We start from the raw sequence: 20,599 nt of genomic DNA, 5'->3' as shown, positions 1-20,599 counted from the left end.
CCAGTGTCTTAAACACTTTTAAATGCTTTGCTGAAGACCAAGGCATATAAGATAAAGAAAGAGAAGACTTTATCCCTTCAACCATAAAAATGTTATCAGTTTTCTCCTTCTGTACAGACATGAGGGTTTCTTTCTCTTACATCAAAGTTGCTGTCCATTTCTCTCCATCAACAATAATAATTCCTTTCTGATCCATGTGAAATCATTTCTTCCTGCCTTCACATTGCATTCTTTCCAAGTTATAGTCCAATGAACTTTGATTTTCAGTAGTGCCCCAATTTCAGTCTTAATCCCAGCTGCCTTTCTTACTTTTTAAAAATTATGCTACTTTAGAAAAGATATTTGAAACCGACCTTCTTAGTCATCATAAACACAGATATTGATTTTGCCTCTTGTGTGAATTCTGTAAACACATTTCTATCTTATCTTCCCATACCTATTGCAAGCCATCTTCTCACTTGTAAATATTATTTACTACATTCTGGGCATGTTGGTATTCATTTGATCCAGACACAGGAGGCTGAGGCAGCAGCCCTGAGAGCCCAAGAACAGCATGACATACACCACTAATCTGAGGTTAGTCTGAGAAACATAATGAAAAAAAATTAATTTTTAAAGATGAGATTGGGTATATTCATGGTTGTAAACCTAAAGACAAAGTTAAGAAGAGAAGGAGAAGGAGAAGCAGCAGCAGCTAAGGAAGAAGGAGGAGGAGGAGGAGGAGGAGAAGAAGGAGGAGGAGGAGGAGGAGGAGAAGAAGGAGAAGGAGGAGGAGAAGAAGAAGAAGAAAAAGGAGGAGGAGGAGGAGGAGGAGGAGGAGGAGGAGGAGGAGAAGAAGAAGAAGAAGAAAAAGAAGAAGAAGAAGAAGAAGAAGAAGAAGAAGAAGAAGAAGAAGAAGAAGAAGAAGAAGAAGAAGAAGAAGAAGAAGAAGAAGGGGTCTCACCTAGCTTATTGACTGGCCTCAAACTCAAACATAGCCAGCGATGACCCTGAATTTTGAGTCTTCATCCTTCCTCCCTGCAAGTGCTCAGCTTACAGGACTACAACATCACATGCCGTAGGGATCAAACCCAAGTATGTAGGAGTCTACCAACTAGCAGCACCCCCCACACAAAGAAAAAAAAATCTCTGCATATTTGACATGATGTCAGTGCTTGCTTGTTCCAGAAAAATTAGATTTGTCATCCATGTCAAATGGTCATTCCAGGACCAGCAAGGTGCATGAGACCAGAAGCGGAACCTTTGGATAAAACTGCTTTGATCACCCTTGGCTCTGGTAGTCTTCCTTTCTGATAATCAACTCAAATCAGTCCCTATGAGCCTCAAAACATGGTTTGGAAAGATCCCTTTGATAGATGATGTCAGTGAATTTTATGATCGATAACCTCCAAATTAAAAAAAAAAAAGTGTGAAAATATCTATTGTAGCCTCAAATGCTGTTCTTCCCTCTGATTGGTCCATTTCATTCAGTGCGGGCATAGTAAGTGATGGTGTGCCCAGGGCGAAGGGGAAGAGTAGGCCACTTGCACCTGTGTTCATCTCCACTTGTAGAGTTGTCCCGTCAATCCACACAGCATGGCAAGTATCTAATGAGACCACAGGCTGAAACCACAACTGGCTTATTCCCTACAACTCGCGTTTTCTCTGAGGTCCTGAAGGAGAAGAAGGCTGTGGCCAGATAAGATGAAGACTCTTATGTGTGAATGAAATCCACACGCTAATTAACGGCACATGCTAAAAATATGAGTTGATGGGTGAGGCATGACATGAATCATATCCCGATTGGTTGTTTGATCACATTAGTTGCGTGATCGGACTGTTTATACAAACCCAACCTCTGTTTTCTTACCTCAGCACCATAGTGTGTGTTACAGCATTTATTTCATAAGATTGCCATAGGTCTTAAATGTGGTGGTGTATATTTAACAGTTTACTTCCACGCCTAGTGTAAGGCACACACATGATATCTGCTGCCTGTTCTTAGTGGCACTGATGATCATAACTGCAACAGAAGACATCAGAAGGGGGTTATTTAAGGATCCAGTTGGATGCCACGTTGTCGGAACAGTCAGATAACACTAACGCTCTTGAGTTTTGTGTCCCTTCTTGTGACATCCCTCCATGACTGCTATGCTCTAGATACTACAAGTTTTAACTGGATATCATGTTCGTTAATTATATTACTTTAGTTTATATTTTTCAGGCACACTCTGTCTTGTCAGTATCTATCTGTGTATCTATGTTTCGATCGATCCATCAATCAATTGATCTATCATCTACCTATCAATTTATCAATCATCTACCTATCATCTGTCAATCATTTAAATTAATAAGACTAATTAGTCATGCACTCTAATAATTTAGAAGCACACCATAGATGTGAGCATTTTCTTAAGTCCTACAGTCTTGATGGGTAGCTGTCATGTAATTGTAGAGGGGAATTGAGAGCAGCACATGACTGCTGCGATTAAAAAAATACATACAACATTGGCTTTGAGTTTGTATTCATTTATCTAAAGCTTGGTTGGGTTGGGGATACAGACACAGGGGGAGGCTGCTTCTTCTGGTGGCTTTCAATATGGTTTTTATACATATGGAATTGACATATATTGACAAAATACCATTTCCTAAGCAATTTTAAACTTTGAGGTCTCACTTTCCGTCCATCCGAAATATAAAACCACAGTGTGAGTGCAATGTCACCTCCACGAGGACGGGAGTTCATACTCTAGCAGCTCCTTCACAAGCCGGACTTCCCTCACACACTTGGCGATCTCAGCTCCTAAAGGGGACAAACACGAGAGGCTCGCTGAAGCTTGCTGTCTTCCGGCTATCCCCGGAAGTGCATGCCTCAGGCTCAGGGAGAGACCCTGACTCAGAGGAACAGGCAGAAAATGATGGAAAAGACTGTTCCACACTATTTTCTGGCCTCTGCCTGTGCAGAAGCATGTGCACACATGTGTGCATAAAAATCCCAAAGATACCTAAAAATAGACAGACAGACAGACAGATACTGCTTTTAGAAAACCTTGGTGGGCATTAAATCATGAAGTATACAATGTGGTGAGGGATGTCCGTAAGAGTGCGTGCACAAGCAAATAAGTCAATGACACAATCATCCAAGGAGGACTTCATTACATGGAAACAATTGACTGAGCACGGACAACAGGGTAAGATGGAATGGAGCTTCTGTATCATCGTTTTTATGTTTCTTATAAATATGGCCTCCTATACCTCTTATAAATAAGGCCTCCTATAAACATTCCAGAATAAACAATGTGGACAGATCACCCTCTGTGTTCACAGGCTCTGCATTTGTGCCTCCAAACTGCCAGTCAATGAGACTGGTACAACTTTGTGTCTTACTAAGCATGTCATTATTTCCTAAATAGAATAATGCAACTGTACTTCCTAGATAAAGATATGTGACAACTATTCACATGATACTTATATTGTATGTGGTATCTCTAATATAGCAATTTACATAAGACAACGAGTTATAACTAACCCAGAGGTAATTTCAAGTGCACGAGAGAATGTGCACAGATTATATGCATATACCACATCAAATATATATATATACATATAATATACATATGCATATGCATATACATACAAACAACTTGACCATACTGAGATTATTGTATCTATATAAGTCTTGAAATCAATCTTCTGTAAAAAATTGGGAACAATGGAGGAGAGTAGAACTCCCCTCCCAACCTTTGAAATCTATCTTCTCCAACAGGAGCTAATTTTGTAGCATTGAATGAACATCACTCAAGTCCCTAGTACTTTCATACATTAATGTGCCCTTTGAAATCATGTATCTTTATATGGACAAGCTATACTTCATTTCATAGTTTTCTTTTGTTCATTGACTATACCTGGATATATATATGTATATGTATATATATATATATATATATATATATATATACAGATAATATACATATACACATACACACATACACATCTATATACTGGTTGTTGGAGACAGAGTTTCTTTGTGTAGCCTTGGCTGTCCTGGACTCCCTTTGTAGACCAGGCTGGCCTTGAACTCACAGAGATCTGCTTGCCTCTGCCTCCCTGAGTGCTGGAATCAAAGGTACGTGCCACCACACCCGACTCTGGATAAATTTTTTAGCCACATATTTTTTTCAGTCCTGAAGAATTGAACCAAAGGCCTTCTACATGCCAGGTAATCATCCTGCCTCTGAGTTACACACCCAGTCCCAAAATTTTTAAGTGTGTCGTAATTTATGGACTATAAATTGTATCCTTACAGGGTCTGACTCACTTACTTTCCATGTATCAACAATGTTATTCTGCCATTAGAATATTAATTGCTGAACTTTTTTCACCACCCCAACTCTTACTCATTAGCAATTACTATCCATTCTCCCCTAGCCCATAACAAACCCAAATATCTATTGGTTGATGAAGGAATAGGCAACATTTTGGTCTATCCAAGGGTTAGAATACTCAGTCTTAAGTGGAATGAAGTATTGCTATCTGTCACAATGTGGCTCACTTTAAGCACATTATGTCTCATGAGAAAAGACATGTACGTGAGGTCACAAATACTAACACAAAACCAAGAAAGACACATTTACACATTGGATTTGCTATTTCTTTTTTTCTCAACAGTTTTCTCCCAGTTTTCTGTACTAGGAGCAACAGTGCAAACAAAAACTAGACAGGTATCGCTATTTTAATTTTGGGTTTTTTTTTTGGGGGGGGAAGGTAGGTGAACGATTTACTCTGAATCCTAGTTTCTCTTTCTCTTATCTGCAATAAAAATTCTTCTGAGTTGTATGCTATTTTAATGTCTTAAGCTGTTACAATTGGTGGTTATTAACTATCATTTTCAAGTCCTGTGAAGGAGGCAATTTTACGCAATTCTCAGATTGCATTCACTCTCCCTTTTCTGAACAAAGCTTCTGCAGCCAGATCAAGGCGCTGTGATCGGATCTAGCCAATGCGCTGTAGGTGAAGGTGGAGCATGTTATTTTTAAGCCAATGGGAAAGAGAAGCGTAACAATGAGACTTACAGTTTCTCTCCCTTTACCTTGATGATTTCTGGGATACTTATGAAGATGAAAGAGTCATCATGGATGTCTTCTGGTCTTGCAGAAATGGCATGAAGAGGATTCCGTGAAAGAGTGACTGGCCTAACAGACTCATTTCCTAAGATTCTGGCTCTATTTGTTGTGATAGCAGGGCAGAGACATACTTATGTAGATGACTATGTGTTCATCCCTCCATAACTTATCAGACTTCCTCCGTTGCGCTCTGCTCTGCTTTAGTCTTCCTTAGACAATATCCTCCTCCTCCTCCCTATTGCATCCTGGTAGCAAACAAATGAACTGATGACTAAGCAAGAATTATGGGCTATAACAAAGTGGGTGAAAAAGAAACTACATATTTCCTGGAAGGAGCGAAGGGTATAAGCCTCAATATCTTGGGAAGATTTGTGAGTCCCTAAAGCTAGTCTTCTTTAGTTTCTATAGTTTTTCCCCCTCTCTTTTCAGTGATGTTTCTATGGGGTTTTAATGAGAATTTCAGAAGATTAATTTTTCAAGATAATTTTAAACTGATGACATGACAATCTAAGGCGATGATGAATATCACCTGAACTAAATCCAACTACACTGAAAATTGAATGTTTTAAAATTTAGAAACTTAACCTGGTGATTTTAAACTGATATGACTTTAATAAAACTGTTTTCTATCTTACTTAAAATAAAAATCATTACTCTTCTGTGACATATATCGAAAGAACATTAAAGAAAAACTGAGAAGTGAAGTATATAGGTAAGAGAAAAAAAAGACGAAATAATTGAAAAGTGGAATGCTGATATAAATGTGTTGTTTCTTTTAAATATTGTTTTCTTTTATTTATGTACTGAGTGTGTGTCTGTGTGAATTTGCACGTGGTCTTGGGTGATGGAGGAGGCTGGAAGAAGGCGTCAGATCTGCAGATCTGGAGTTACAGTGGCTTCTAGGGATGAGTATGACCTTGGCCCTCTGGAAGGTCAGCAAGCATTCTTTTTTTTTAACATCTTTTTTTTAATCCAAAATATCAGTTTTAATTATATTAAGCTAATTTTAGGTATATGCTTACATAGATAACAAGCAGACATATGATTTCAGTTAACTTCTACACAATCCACTGTTTACTAGAATTATTCTTTCTTGAAGAGGCACTCATCAGGATTAAATCAGTCTTTTCTTCAAACTGCATCAACATGACATGCAAAATAATCCTGATGAGCTCCTCAGCAAGCATTCTTAACCACTGACAAATCTCACCAGCCCATACAAGTAATACCTGAATACAGCAGACATTAAAGATTTTTTTTAAAGATTTATTTATTTTTAACTATGTGTCTATATGTGAAAGAATGTGCTTCTGAGTCGGGAACACCTAGAGTTCAGGAGAGGACATGGGGTCCTCAGGAGCTGGAGTTGGAAGTGATTGTGAGCCAACTCTAACTGCTACGGCATTTCTCAAGCCCCTGCTAGACGCTAGATGTGGCCATTTCTAAATAATTTAACATGAATTTCTTTGGGCATGGAAAGCAAACATGGTGAATGAAAGAAATGGAGAACTTCTTTCATTTAGTCATCTGGTGAATGGATACCAAAAGATCATTCAAGTTTTTAAAGGAAAACTAACTTAGCGATAAGTTATAGGCAGAAGAAAGTATTGAAATTCACTTTAATTTTGACCACCATTTATTAGCAAATATGAAAGATAATTAATAACTGTTATTCCTGTCTCTTCTGCATTTGTTGCCTTGATGAAATTTAATTTGTGTTGGTTTACAGTGTATCTGTATTATTCTTCAATAACAATTACCTCAATTGCTTTATCTTACAGTCACATTTAAGTGATGTATGTGGGCCCTTATCTGATTACTATTTCTCAATTTTTTAATATTTTATTTGTGTGTGTGTATGTGTGTGTGTGTTATTCAAGGTCCAGTACTAGCTGTAGCTGTAAATGTCCACTCAGTGTGGAACGTATCCTCCACTAACAAAGGGAACAATATACTCAGAACTATTCTCAGGATTTGTACATCATTTTTATCCTCAGTGTTGACTCTGAAGATGGAAACAGGACTGGACATCCTGCCCCCTTGGCCGTTGTACCACAGTCTTCTGTTACTTCGCTGGTCATTGCTTTTGGAAGTTTCCTGTTACTCCTTAATGTTTCCTACTGCTGGAAGGTCTTTCATCCTCTGGAGGAGACAGAGACTGTCATAGAACTTTGGGGCACCACCAGCTCTCAGACTCAAAGTTACTTTCAAACATATGTGTGAGGTATTCGTGTTAAGACACTGAAATAAAATTCCTACCGAATTAAAAACAATCACATTTGGAAAAATGCATCCAGACTCTTCAAACTAAATCCTAGAATCCTAAAATCCACCATCATTATGCAAATGTAGGAGGCACATAGCTCCTTGCGCTCACTGACTAACACTAGGGAAACTAAGAATGCTAAACATGCAGGGTTGTTTCTTCAAAGAGAAAGATGTATAATCTGCTTTCCTCCTAGAAGGCTGGTGTAGAGGTGGTTAATAGCCTGGTGGCCTTTGTGCTACCTGTAAGGCTGAAACTGTACCATATCCTCCCCCAAGACCCTTACTGATGGCCAGTCAAGCGACAGAACCTATCTTTATGGAAGATGTCACATATGCTTTAAAAAGAATTTTGTTGTATGTATGTCTTAAACATTACTGCACACATAGGATTGAATTAATTATCACCAGGAAAAAATTTCACCAAATTATGCTATGCCTACAATAGAGCACCGATGTCAGACTCACAAAGTTTTAACCAACACTGGCTACTGTGTCATGTTGAACGAGATTTCCTTCTTGCCTCTTGCAGATTGACATTCGCTGGCCATGGTGTTTGCAGAGATCGTATACAGAGAACGGAACCTGGTGGTCACAAGATGAAAGGAGCAAGTGACTAGAGATGAATAAAGAGACTTAAGTATCTTGAATATTCTACAGGTTTTGTCAAGTAATTTCAAATAAATACAAATAAAATTCCAAGCTGGAATAAAGGGAGTTGGTAGAATACCCAGTTATAGCGATATCAGAAGGCACAAAAGAGAGAATATGAAAGCGAATAAGGTCCAAAGACAAGGAACAGAGAAGGCACATTTAAAATAAAAAAGGGCACATGGGAGGAAGGGCCTTATACACATATGTTGGAAACAAATAGATTGAATATTAAGCACATAATTCAGCCTGAAAGTAGAAGCCTGAGGCAAAAGGACAGTAATGCAAGGCCAACTTCAACGACACAATGAGAACTTGTTTCTGAGGCAAGGATATGCCATGGATAGGCCAGCAATCAGATGCGTAAGGCAGCAGGAACAGGGTAAATCCTGGGACAACAGAGGCATGCCACACAGGTTGCCAGGCACATAGAGTTTGATCTAAGTTTGCCAAATATGTGTCCTCAGATTGTGAGATTAAATCATTTGTCCCTTTTGGTTCCTCTATAATATAAGAAGGGTGAATTTAGCTTTTGATATTTATGCTAACTTTCAAATACCACAGGGGTATAAATTCTAAGGCGTTTGGAGGCAACTTACTATGTGGTAATAATTTTGGCAAAAATAGATTGATTGGAGCATTTACAAAAAACTAATATATGCAAAGGAATTTGCCAAGATGGGATGAAGAAGTAGGAGAGATTACATTCCAAGGTGAGTCCAAGTTATGACTTGTGTTATTAGGAGAATAGATGATTTTTGGAAGAAGAACAAAAATCAAGCTAAGGATCTGTTTTGGAGAGGGGGATGATTCTGACACGCAGCACCGAAAGGTGATGGTGCTGAGGCTGCACATAGTGTGAAAAGTTGGCAGCAAGAATACACATCTGAGACTTCAACAACCTAGAACTTAATTTTATGAAAGTGATGCCTGAACTGTAAATTCAACTATGGATTGAATTATGCCTTGTCAATCTACTGATGCTCTGAACCCCTAGGGTATATAATGGTCTTTGGAAAGGGGACAATGGAAGGTAACTCAGTTTATGAGTTTACAAAGCACATTAGAAGACCAAATTAAAGCTCACTCTCAAATCTGGCAGGAGAAATTGCTATTTTGATGTAGTATATACATTCATTAAGAGAGTAGTACATATATGCCTTAAGGAGTCCAGAGTGGGAGATAATTTCCAATGAAGAGATGCTCAAGAATCTTTCTTAATGTAATTAGAATCACTTGGATTGTGCCCAAAAGTCTCCAGATTTCCCATACTTTTATAATGTAATTTTCCATGGGGGAAAAAAAGTGCTTCAGGAGCAGTTATAGTTGGACTGCTTGACATTGACTTCGAAAGTCCTAGCAGAAAACCTAAGTTTTATGGAACAATGGAATAACTATATAGTGGTTGACACACTTAGGGCGAAAGAAAAGAGACACCAAGGAGCTCAAGAACAAGGGTCATACAGCAATTCCCTCCTAGATAAAGCATTCCATACTGATGAGAAGCTCCTTAAGACACAGGGTGTTTAAAGGTAAGCTAGACATTCAATATGGCAGGGAAGGTTGTTAAAACACAGAAAGTAAACTACCCAGTGATTTCAGGAAGTCCCTGAAACTGACCAGATTCACTAAGTCCCTCCCTCCCAAGTGCATATGAACAGTAAGTGCATGCTTATTCAAGGCCATTACCAAGAAGAGGCTCAGATCAGACCAGATGCTTAGAAGAGGCAGAGACAAGCCAACTTTTCTAGAAGAAGCAAGACCAGTGAGCTGCCTATAATAGGCTTAGACGACCTGAGCTGTCTGAAGGAGCTAGCCACATGCCATGCAGTGACATTTAGGTTTTTAGCTTTTGTGAGCTGTCGCCCATGCTGGCATGAGCTTTTGGTGATGCAGTTGTCTTTGACTCATTTTTGCCTCTGTAAACAAACCCTCGCCCATACTCCTATAAAGAGCCTTAGTAAAAGTCATTAGTTCACCAAGCTGGACCTCAGTGATACACTTATATTAGTCTGTCACTGTTTCCTTATGTGGAACAAGTAGGCATTTTCTTATCTACCAAGGAATAGATACTATCACAAGCAATGGAGCGAGAGTGAAAAGGCACGTGTGGAAAACAAAGTTCTGGGAGGCAGTAACTCTGGATCCAGAGAGAGAGGACCTCTTGAGAGAGCTGTGATAAGGGGACATGCAGGCCCTGGGAGAGCCAGCACGCAAATGGAGAAAAGGAAGAGAGTTAATTGTCTACACTTATCCTCCTCCCAATCTACAGTCCCTGCCTAGTCCCTTATTTGCTAATCCCAGTCAGAGCCAAGGGCACCAAGAGATAGTGACAGAATTGGTAGGGAAGAGAGGAGAATAACTACCACAGTTACTGAAAAAGGAATCAAGAAAGTATGCATTTGGCAACATAAATAGTGGTACACTGAGAGAAGTCAGACATTTTCTTGCACAAGCAAATGAGTGTTCAAATTCACCAGGACTGTTCAAATTGACCAGGGGAGAGAAGCATTTACACCTGGAGCTAGAGAGGTGGTTTGCTGTTTAAGAGCACTTACTACTCATTTTTTAATTTTTATTAATTATTATTATTTATTCAAATTTATTCACTTTGTATCCTGGCTGTGACCCCCTTCCTCCCTGTTCTCCCCCTATGCTCCTCCCCTAGTCCACCGATAGGGAAAGAAGGGGAACAGGAAGAGCTGGAGGGAACAGGAGCTCCAAAAGTAGAGCAGCAAAACCAAAAAACTGGGCCCTGTGGGCCCAGCAGAGACTGATACCCCAAACAAGGACCATCCATGGAGAGGACCTAAAACCCCAGCTCAGATGTAGCCCATGGACTCAGTCTCCAAGGGGAAGTGAGGCTGTCTCTGACATGAACTCAGGGCTGGCTCTCTGCTCACCTCCCCCTGGGAGGTGCAGCCTTGCCAAGCCACAGAGGAAGACAATGCAGCCAGTCCTGATGAGACCTGATAGGCACTTACTATTCTTGAACATGACCTAAGATCTGTTCCAGAATCCCTGTCAGGAAGCTCACAACTGCCTGTAACTCTACTCCCTTATATATAAATAATGTATACAATCTACTCCTATCCCTCTGTGTACTTTAGCTCATTTCTAGATGACCTATAAGTCTTAAGAGAATAAAAATACCATGGAAACAGTTGTTAGGTATTATTTTTAGGGAACAATACTAAAAATGAGCTGTATGGTTGTATGACCTCAAGAGAGATACAATTATTTGGGGTCTGTGGTTGATTGAATCCACAAATATGAAACCTGCAGACATAGAGCCAACCATTGTCGAATTCTTCTTTACTTCTCACTCTTTGTGGTAAGTGGGAAGGATGTGAGAACAGTTACATACAGGGATTGGGAGCAATAGACTACTTCTAGATTGGAACAAATAAAGAAAAAAGGGAAGAAGGTTGATAGGGAAATGGGGGGGGGTGAGAAAACTTTGAAAGAGCAGAAGAAGAGGAATGAAAGAATGTGAAGAATCGGGGAAAAAAGATAAAGTATGTGCTTATTTTAGATAAAACATTCAGAACCTGGACATTGGAGGTTTTCTTGGAAAAGTATTAACTCCTCTGAAGATTCTATAAAGTAAAAGCAGCCACAAGATCTTATTAAAGCTTAAGAAAAATCTTGTTAGTTAATCTCAGAAGCAGAGGGTAGAAATGTGGGTAGTCATTCAAGCAAACCAAGTTGGCTAGAACTGGCTTGCTCTAGCTCTAGAGAGCATATGGCACACATCTGTTCCCAACAGTTCAGTCGTCTTGCCCAGGGATCCTGCAATGGGTCACGATGAATGTGTTTACCCCACATTAGTTTACAAATCAATGTCTCAAACCAATTGGTTAACAACTTCAGAGCCAGTTGTTAAACATTTCCTCTTCTGCCACTGGTTTCACACAGACTCCACTTGAACACATGCTGTAGCTTTCAGTAATGAGGATGTCTTCACATGAGACCACTTTCAGGAATGCTGTCCCACTTTGTCAGTGGTACCCAGAAGAGCAGGCTATGAAGAGACACAGGTGTCATCCCTTTTCAAAGTCCGGGGGAATTGTTGGGGCCCATTGGCTGGAGCTATATGTTAACCAGATGCGGTGCTTGTAGCTTTCAATCACAGCACTGCAGAGGCAGAAGCAGGAGGATCATGAAGTGGAGGTCAACCTGGAAGATATAGTGATGTGCTGTCTCAAAACCACAAAACTAAGGCTAGAAAGGTCGTTGAATGCTTGAAATGCCTGATACACAAGCGCGGAGACCAGTTTAGATCACAGAAACCACAAAAGCGCCAGGCAGGCACGGTATTCCACCCACCTGGTGGACAAAAACATGTAGCACTTAAAAATGGAGACAGGGTTGCCCAGAGCAAGCTGGATATTAAGACTAGCCAATGACTGAGCTCTGGGTTTGAATAAGAGACTCTGCCTCAATGAAGAAGGTAGAAGACTGATAAAGGATGCATTTGCTGTCAATCTGGGGCCCTCCCTATGTTCATACACGTGAATGGACACCTACAGACGTGTGTGCCCACACATATGCAGACGTGAACACTTCATACATGTATGTACAGAAGAAAAATTGGAAAAAAAAACAAATAAAAACGACATGCCAATCAAACTGAAAGAACTCCACATGGGTACAAAGAGAAGCCAAGCAAGCAAGCAAAAACATAATATCAGCCACACTTCATGAATGTGGGGTTTGAGTGAATAAGGACTGATTTCCTCTGACCTGAATGATGCTTGAGTTCACACCCGTGATCCATCTTGAAGCAAGATTTGTACTTCCCATGTGAGGCCCACCATGGTGACCAGCCCTTCTTTACACTCTACTGTGTCATGCCCGAGGGGCTAACATCGATGGCCAGGGATAGTGCTCCCATCTTGGGAGAAAATAAGTATCCTCAGTGTTCAGCCATTGCTTGTTCCGGCTTGTGACATCTTGCATGGACTTGGTAGACCCTACAGCTAGGTAATAAAACTATTCCAGGATAGTGTTGTATACAAAAGGAGAGTCATCAATTTTGTCTGTCTTTTCATTTCCCCATTCTGACTTTTTCTCCATAAGTGCCATTTTCAATTCATTTTCAGGCTGACATTTTTCATGTCAGTAATAGACATGATGTTTCTTAGGGACTAGACGTGAGTAAGAAGTTTAACAAGTGACCATTCGTCTTATATTATTCACATAGTAAAATTCCTTGGTAATAGCTGATCAGTGGCAAGTGACAGGCACTGTTGTAGGCATCTTCTATCACGCAGGGATAGAAGGCCTGCACTGAGAGAGAAGCTGCATCATACATATGGGCTCTACCAGTGACCATACCAGGAGACATATGAGGTTGCTAGAAAGGATGCTTGCCAAAGAGGGCTATGCATTTCATCCCCAGTATCAAGCCACATAGATTAGTGATATGCAGGTTGCAATACAATCAAAGAGTTATCTCTGGGGTAACTACAATCCAAGGGCATAAAGATCCTACCTCCATAGTTACCATCTTCAACATCCCTGTCTTAGTTGTTCTACTGTTGTGAAGAGACACCATGACCATGGACACTCTTTTAAAGGAAAACATTCAATTAGGGCTGGCTTAAAGTTTAAGAGGTTTAGTCCATGATAATCATAGCAGGAAGAACAGTAGCATGCCGGCAGACATGGTGATGGAGAGGTAGCTGAGGCCAGCCTGATCTATGTCATGAGTTCCTGGACAGCCGGGGCTATGTAATGAGATCTTGTCTCAAATAAAAACAAAAACTGCAACATCAACAAACGAACTGACTTTCTTTCAAATTTCTTCAAAATATGTGAGGCGTGACGTTTTTATCCTTGAGTTATAAACTTTTACATAGTGTGTTTATTTCCATTTTCTTATGTGTATATGCGTGCATGTGTTTGTGTGTAGGGTGTGTGTGTGTGTGTGTGTGTGTGTGTGTGTGTGTGTGCGTGTGTGCATCCAGATCAGCAGGCAGCAGGAAGGGAGAGTCACTAGGCCTGGCTTAAGCATTTGAAACCCCAAAGCCCACCCCTACTTTCACTATTTCTTCAACAAGGCCACACTTCTCTGTCAAATACTGTGTCTCCCTAATAACCAAACATTCAAATATTTGAGGCTAGGGCAGCCACGGCTATTCCTGTTCAAATCACCATAATCTCTGATGTCAGCTGATCTTTTCCCAATATAAGAAGATGTTTAAATTAAAATTATATTTAGTATTTATAGAGGTTCAGTTTGTGAGCACCCTACCACCAAGCCTATAACCTAGAGACCTAGCTTCTAATAACAGCCTTAACTAGAATTCTGGGAGAATTTCTTCTTCCAGTCACGTGTATGTGTTAACAGGAAATGGAGGCTTTCTAGAGCAGGGCTCCTGGAGGAAGGCAGTGGGGCAGAGGATGGCCTCAGAGGACTTACTAGAAATCAAAACACAGTGTGATTAGCAGAGATTGCAGATAACACGGGCCAAATAGAAAGGGCTCCCCAGCCCCTTTCAGGAGGCTGTGACCAGCACTGCTGTTAAACTCCATGTGATCACATAGGGACCTAGGCTCATATTATCTTTGGATTCCAAATACTTTGAATGTGGCTGATCCTTGAACTCTTACTACTTACTCGTGACTGCAAATCCATGTGTCTCTACAGAGTCTAACTCTGTTCTGACAAGCCCCACGAACCCCACCTGGCAGCACATTGGCTCCTACAAGGTATCCAATAGCTGACTGCCGATCTTACAAGACTCTGTCAAGCTCTATCACTGGTCGAAACTGGTCATGGATATAATTAAATCTTTAGGTTATCTATTGCTAGGCAGAAAAAAAATACACTTTTATCTTCTGGTTGCGGCATACATTAGAGTTCCTGGAGTAGTTTATTTATATTGCAGTTGCATACAAAGTTAAAAAAAAAAGTGAAGCAAAAGAATTTCAGCTTTCATATAAAAGCTTCCATTCCCAGGATGAGCATCTGGAGAGAGCAGGTTGCAAGCTACTCCTAAGAAATCCCAGGCATCCTGTGCTCACAATGGCTTCCCACTTGGAACTGAAATATTTACCAAGTCATGTTCACTAGCCTTGGTTTCTTTCTCCCCCAAACGATACTTCTCTTTAACCCTACCCTTCATAGCTCCCGTAAACTTTCCCAGTTGAGTAAGTGACCTCCTCTGACTACTTCCGTTTAAATTGAGGTTTCTGACAGGACAGCATTGGTACAGGGGTATCAGCCCCTCTCTGTCTTATGCATATTCTGCTGATGCTCAGAATGTGTTGGGAGTTGTGCCATTTGTCTTCTTCCAAATGAAGAGTTCTAGGCTGTGGCATCCCATTTGAGGGCTAGATCTACTAATGGAAACGTCTCTGTGGGGACACTGTAGAATTAATCTACCATGTAGCAAGTATCGGTGGCTGTGAAAGCACAGTTTGAATCGAGAACTATACTTTAAAGTTCTCAGTAACAGCTCTCGCTCATGATTCCTCAAATGAGTTAAAACTAAGTACAGACAGAAATGCCTGCAGTGATGTTTTGAAAGGTATGTTTATAATTGTTGAAACTTGGACAATTGAAGTATCTTTCAGGAGGCAACTGATAATCTATACGACGGAAGGATAAAAGTTATTTGGCGCCCTAAAACTAAACAGGCTGTGGAGATGTGAAAAGACATCCGAAAAATTAAATACACACTACAAATGAAATAAACCTATCAGAGAAGGCTTCATCCTGTGATTGTTGAACTCTAGGACTCCCTGGCAGGGCTACAGGGAACATAAAGAGATGAATTGTCCCCAGAGTTTTAGGGGGTGGGAGAAATGAATGTACCTTAAGGGTAACTACACATCATTATACACTTGTCCAGACACAGACTGCACAGATTAAAGAGTGAACCACAGGCATTAGGTGACAATGATTTGTCTCTGTAGCTTCACTGACTGCAACAAATGTACACCCTCGTGCTGACGGTGGGAAAGGCTGTTCCAGTGAGGGGGCAGCTTACGGGGGAACTCAGAGTGCTTTTTCTGATCACATATTCTATGAACCCAAAGTGGCTCTTTAAAAAAAAAAAGAAATCTGTTTAAAAGAATAGTCAGGTGGGTGTGCGCTTTCAAGAAGTGAATATTAATATCTGCAGTGTAATCCAAATTCCATCAGAAAAGCACAGCTCTTAAATCCACGTGTGGAATTTTCTATTTCTAAATTCATGAGTCTTGATATTGTGTAGATAATACATGGCAAGAATATTGGTTAAAAATTATAAAAGTGCATTGAGTTATTCTGAAAACAAGGAAAAGCTCTGTACAGATCTTTCTTTGGGATCACGGGCATATGTCTTCCACATTCCAAACCTGAAGTGTTTAAATAATCATCACCATCTGGACGAGACATTCGCCCTACAATAATCCAAGAGAGAGTTCTCCAGACATAGAGCTATGCTGGCTTATAGCAGCTAATGGAATTAGTTATTTCACTCCAAACTCCAAAACAACCTTTAAGCAAACATTAGCACTCCACTTGATTAGGATTTTGCATGAGGTCGGATTTCTAGCGTGCAAGCAATACCTCATTCTTCATGCATACAAGCTCTCCAGTTATTAAAAAACAAAAACAAAAAAAAACAAAACAAAAAACTAGCTTTCTACAGCTCCTATGCTCAAAGTCACATGAGAAAAATCAGAACTGGGCATTTCAATAAGAGCAAATACTGTATAAGCATCGAGACAGAAAAAAAAAAACAGTCAGGACTAGAGGTGATGGCAAAGCCTCAAGGAGGAAAGAAGTGCTGTAGGTCTGGGAGAATTTGGGAAATGAAACGAGCAATATTTTTATTAAGGAGCTGAAAGTTGTAGGAGGAAAAGGAAAAGTTGGATGTGGATGTTAAAAAGAAGAAGAAAGACCAAGATGGACCGAAAACCGGAAGGTATCACCAACCATGAGCCACTGATAAAGCATAGGTGACGGCAGGACGTAAGATGAAGGAAGAAAGTGTGTGTGTGTGTGTGTGTGTGTGTGTGTGTGTGTGCACTTGTGAGTAATGCACACACACACACACACACACATATATACAGCTCAGGCGACATGCACATTCACATCTGCATCCGTCTTTCTATACCACTAGTTTCTGAACCTGTATTTATTTATCCACACATAATGGATACTTTCAAAACCTCAGTCCCCACCTGAAGCTGGTCTTGGCTCTCACCATCCTGCGTAGCAAATCTGAGGTGTAACTGAAGCAGCAGCTCTCAGAGCTAGTCTCTGAGGCCCTGGGCGTGAGATAACGGTGTTGTCCTAACCTTGGACTCCTTGGTCTCTTTTTAACATCAAGAGTGGACTCCGTTCACAATGAGCGCTTCCAAAGTAGGAACATAAGATAATCATTATCTCTGCCAACCGTTGAGGAGTCTTACCTAGCCAACTTTCCCTTTGCTTTGCCTTTCTTTTCCTCCCTTCTGCTTGATGAAGTACATGTGTTTCTGGCCCCCTTCCCTGTGACACTTCAGTGACTGGAGTTGTCTAGTTGTTGATGTTTCCAATGAGCCCGAGGGTCCCCGTGATGGTATGAATGAGAATTTTCTCAAGGTTCACACAGTGAAATGCTGTTTGGGTATGACCTTATTGGAGGAAGGTCTGTCACTAGGGGTGGGCCTTAAAGGCTCAAAATTCTGCTACATTCCCAGTGAGCTCTCTGTCTCTGTCTCTAACTCTGTCTCTATCTCTCTGTCTCTCTATGTGTCTCTCTGTCTCTGTTTGTCTCTGTGTCTCTGTGTCTGTCTCTGTCTCTCAGTGTCCCTGTCTCTGTCTCTCTTTGCCTCATGTTCATGGATTAGGATGTTAGCTCTCTTCTATGGTTCCAGCACCATGTCTGCCTGTCTGTTGCTATGCTCCTTCCCATGAATGTCACAGGCTCATGCTCTGAAACTGTAAGCTCATGAATCAATGCTTTGTTCTATACAGCTGTTTTGGTCACGGTGTGTTTTACAGGCAATAGAAAAGTAACCAAGAGAATCCTACCTCAGAAATCAACCCAAAGTCCCGCAGGCAGGCAGCTTCCAGGCAACAATGTTTGTAGTATTCCCCGGGTAAACAGAATGCATAACCAAGAGTGGTAACTCCTGAGAGAAAACCTCCTTTGCTCTGACCTGCCTGATGAAATGAAAAGAAGGTGGCATTTTTGCTTGAATGGCATTTCACACATGCGTTACCACCTTTCTTTTGAGATTGTTTTTCGATCAATGGAATTACTTTTAAAATGTTTTGAGAGCTCTGACTTCTTGATCATAGCACAAAAGAAAACAGCATATAACAGTATCAAAGCACCAACAGAGATCTGGGTTTAAACAGATTTGGCTCATTTCCTTTATACCTTACTTTTAAGGGTGGATTTATTGCCATCTTTTCTAAGAGAAGCAGGTAGAAATAAACACCGTCAAGTCACTTGGCAACGCCAATGACTCCATTCTAAATAATCCAAATATGCAACTACAATTTCCCATGAAGAAAAATAAAATACCTGAAATTCACAAGAATAGCTTCCAAATAGTGATGCTTTAAGATAATCACATTCTATAAAAGGTCATGTCTGTATCGGGGGTGTAACCACCAGTCTTGAAAGGCCAAAAGATCCTGAGAAGTGTCCTTGTTCCAGTGACATGAACGTTGAAATAATTTCTAGCTCCTAGAAATGTGATCTTGTCAAGGATAAGTCATTAATTTTTGGAGGTAGGTGTCCCCAAGGTTAGACATATGCCTAGAATATTTGCTACTGAATAAAAGTAAAAGAGTTAATCTAATTATCTAGCGGAACAGGCTGTGGTTGTTTTCTTAGACACTGCCCAAGTTTCTCTTCTTGGGCATCCTGCCAGTCATGGCTGGTGACCAATGTTTGCGATGATATGTGACTTCAGTACTTTCTGCATGCATCAGCCTGTCTATGTTCACAATTTAGCATTTGCCCAAGACTTGTGTAAGTCATTTAATTGAGTTTTCCAAAGTCTCTATTTTCATGTTTATACCAATGTATAACTATATTCATCATTGAAAAAAAAATCAAAGTTTTATCTTGTGCATAAAGCTGTTAAAACTTGAATTATTAAAACGACTTGACAGGTTCATAAGCCTCCAGCAGAGTTTCTCCATGAATAATTTTCATGTATTTTCCTGTGTTCTTCACTCTTAAATACAACATCCTCACCTCACCAGATCCTCACGCCAGGATCTTAGGAGAAACCATGCTGTCCTAACAAAGAATACAAAGTTGGACTGACTGAAATGCCAGAAGCCCTTCCTTGATCTCCAAAAGTGATGAGGGCACAGGGACAACCATAGCCCCCAAGACGGGGTGAAGAGACCATGGCAGATGGAGCAGAGACCTGGTTCAGAACAACACTGAGAAACAGGTGAGATTTACTTGTCAAATTTCCGGAAGCTCAGTTCAGGCAACTGTGAGAGTGGAAAACTCCAGAGGGGCTGGATCCTGGGGTTCCTCCTAAGTCTGCAAGGGTTCCCTCTGCTAGGTTAAGCAAGGTCCCAAGGTAAATACCAACCACAAATTCCTGTGTGTGAGAGAGAGGGAGAGGGACGGATGAAGACAGACAGAGACATACACAGAGAGACACACACAGAGAGACAGACAGACAGACAGAACATGGTACTGAGGTATACCAGAGCATTCTGGTCTCTACAGGGTCTTGCCTCCGAAGCAGGTTAGCCAAAACTCCAGCTCCCCACTGAGGTGCTGTCACCATTTTAGCAGGAAGGGAAGTTTGCATCTCCCAGAACTGCAACCTCTCTATGTATAAGGAGAGAAATGCCAAACCATAGTTCACTCTTGCCTCATTTCCTCATCCATGGAGAGAGAAGAGAAACTGTAGACCATGTGTGAGCTTCGCAGCTTCACCAAAAACTGGGACTTAACAGCAGGGCGGCTACACGCTTTCCCTATTCACAGGCCTGATCCTTGCACTGCTGAAGGTTGGCTTCCAGACATTCCTTTAATCTAGTGTGTCCTAGCTGGGTATAAAATCTATTACCATGTAGACTAGAAGACAAAAGTAATCAAACTTTGATTTGAAGAGAAAGAACAAGCACGGAGCAGAGATGTTGGGATTTTTTTCAGACCAGGAATTTAAAAATGACTAGGGTGCTGAGACTGTTCATGAATAGACAGAGAGCCTGCAGGACAGGGAATGGAAGCTGCCAGAGTCGAAGAAAAAGCTAAAGAAAAACACTGAAGACACAGACTATTACTACAAAATGAATGCTGCATTTGGTGGACAGAATGTCAGGCTCCCCAAAGTTGAGAAAAGACTTTGAGAAAAATAAAGATGCACTGGCTAGGTTTTTGGTCATCTTGATATAAGCTGGGCAACTCAAGAAGAAGGAAGTGCTTCCGTAAGATTGTGTGGATTCTGAGAAATGCTTTTGGGAACTTGTCCTTACAAATCGCTTTCAGCCACCATGCAACCATGGTAATAATGAGCTCTTGGAACATTTAGTTATACTCATCCTGCTTACACAGTGTATATTGAATTTATTCAAAATTAGCTTACTGCTAAGAAAAAAACATTGTACTCAACCT

The 20,599-nt window shown here is 40.6% G+C and overlaps 1 long non-coding RNA gene across 1 annotated transcript in view; it reads right to left on the bottom strand.

The window, feature by feature from the left end:
* Nucleotides 1–2,553: 2,553 nt before the first annotated feature.
* The window catches only part of LOC132649153 (uncharacterized), a 37,857-nt gene continuing 19,811 nt past the window's right edge, over nt 2,554–20,599 (bottom strand). Inside the window, exons 2-3 of the long non-coding RNA XR_009587579.1 lie at nt 7,836–7,952; nt 2,554–2,782 (exon numbers count right to left, since the gene is read on the bottom strand). This is a non-coding gene — a long non-coding RNA (uncharacterized LOC132649153). The remainder of the gene's footprint in view (nt 2,783–7,835; nt 7,953–20,599) is intronic.

Source organism: Meriones unguiculatus, chromosome 19 (assembly GCF_030254825.1).
Source record: "Meriones unguiculatus strain TT.TT164.6M chromosome 19, Bangor_MerUng_6.1, whole genome shotgun sequence".
Classification (NCBI taxonomy): Eukaryota; Metazoa; Chordata; class Mammalia; order Rodentia; family Muridae; genus Meriones; species Meriones unguiculatus.
Note: the sequence above shows the minus strand (reverse complement) of the source record. Positions and strands in the feature narration are given on the sequence as shown.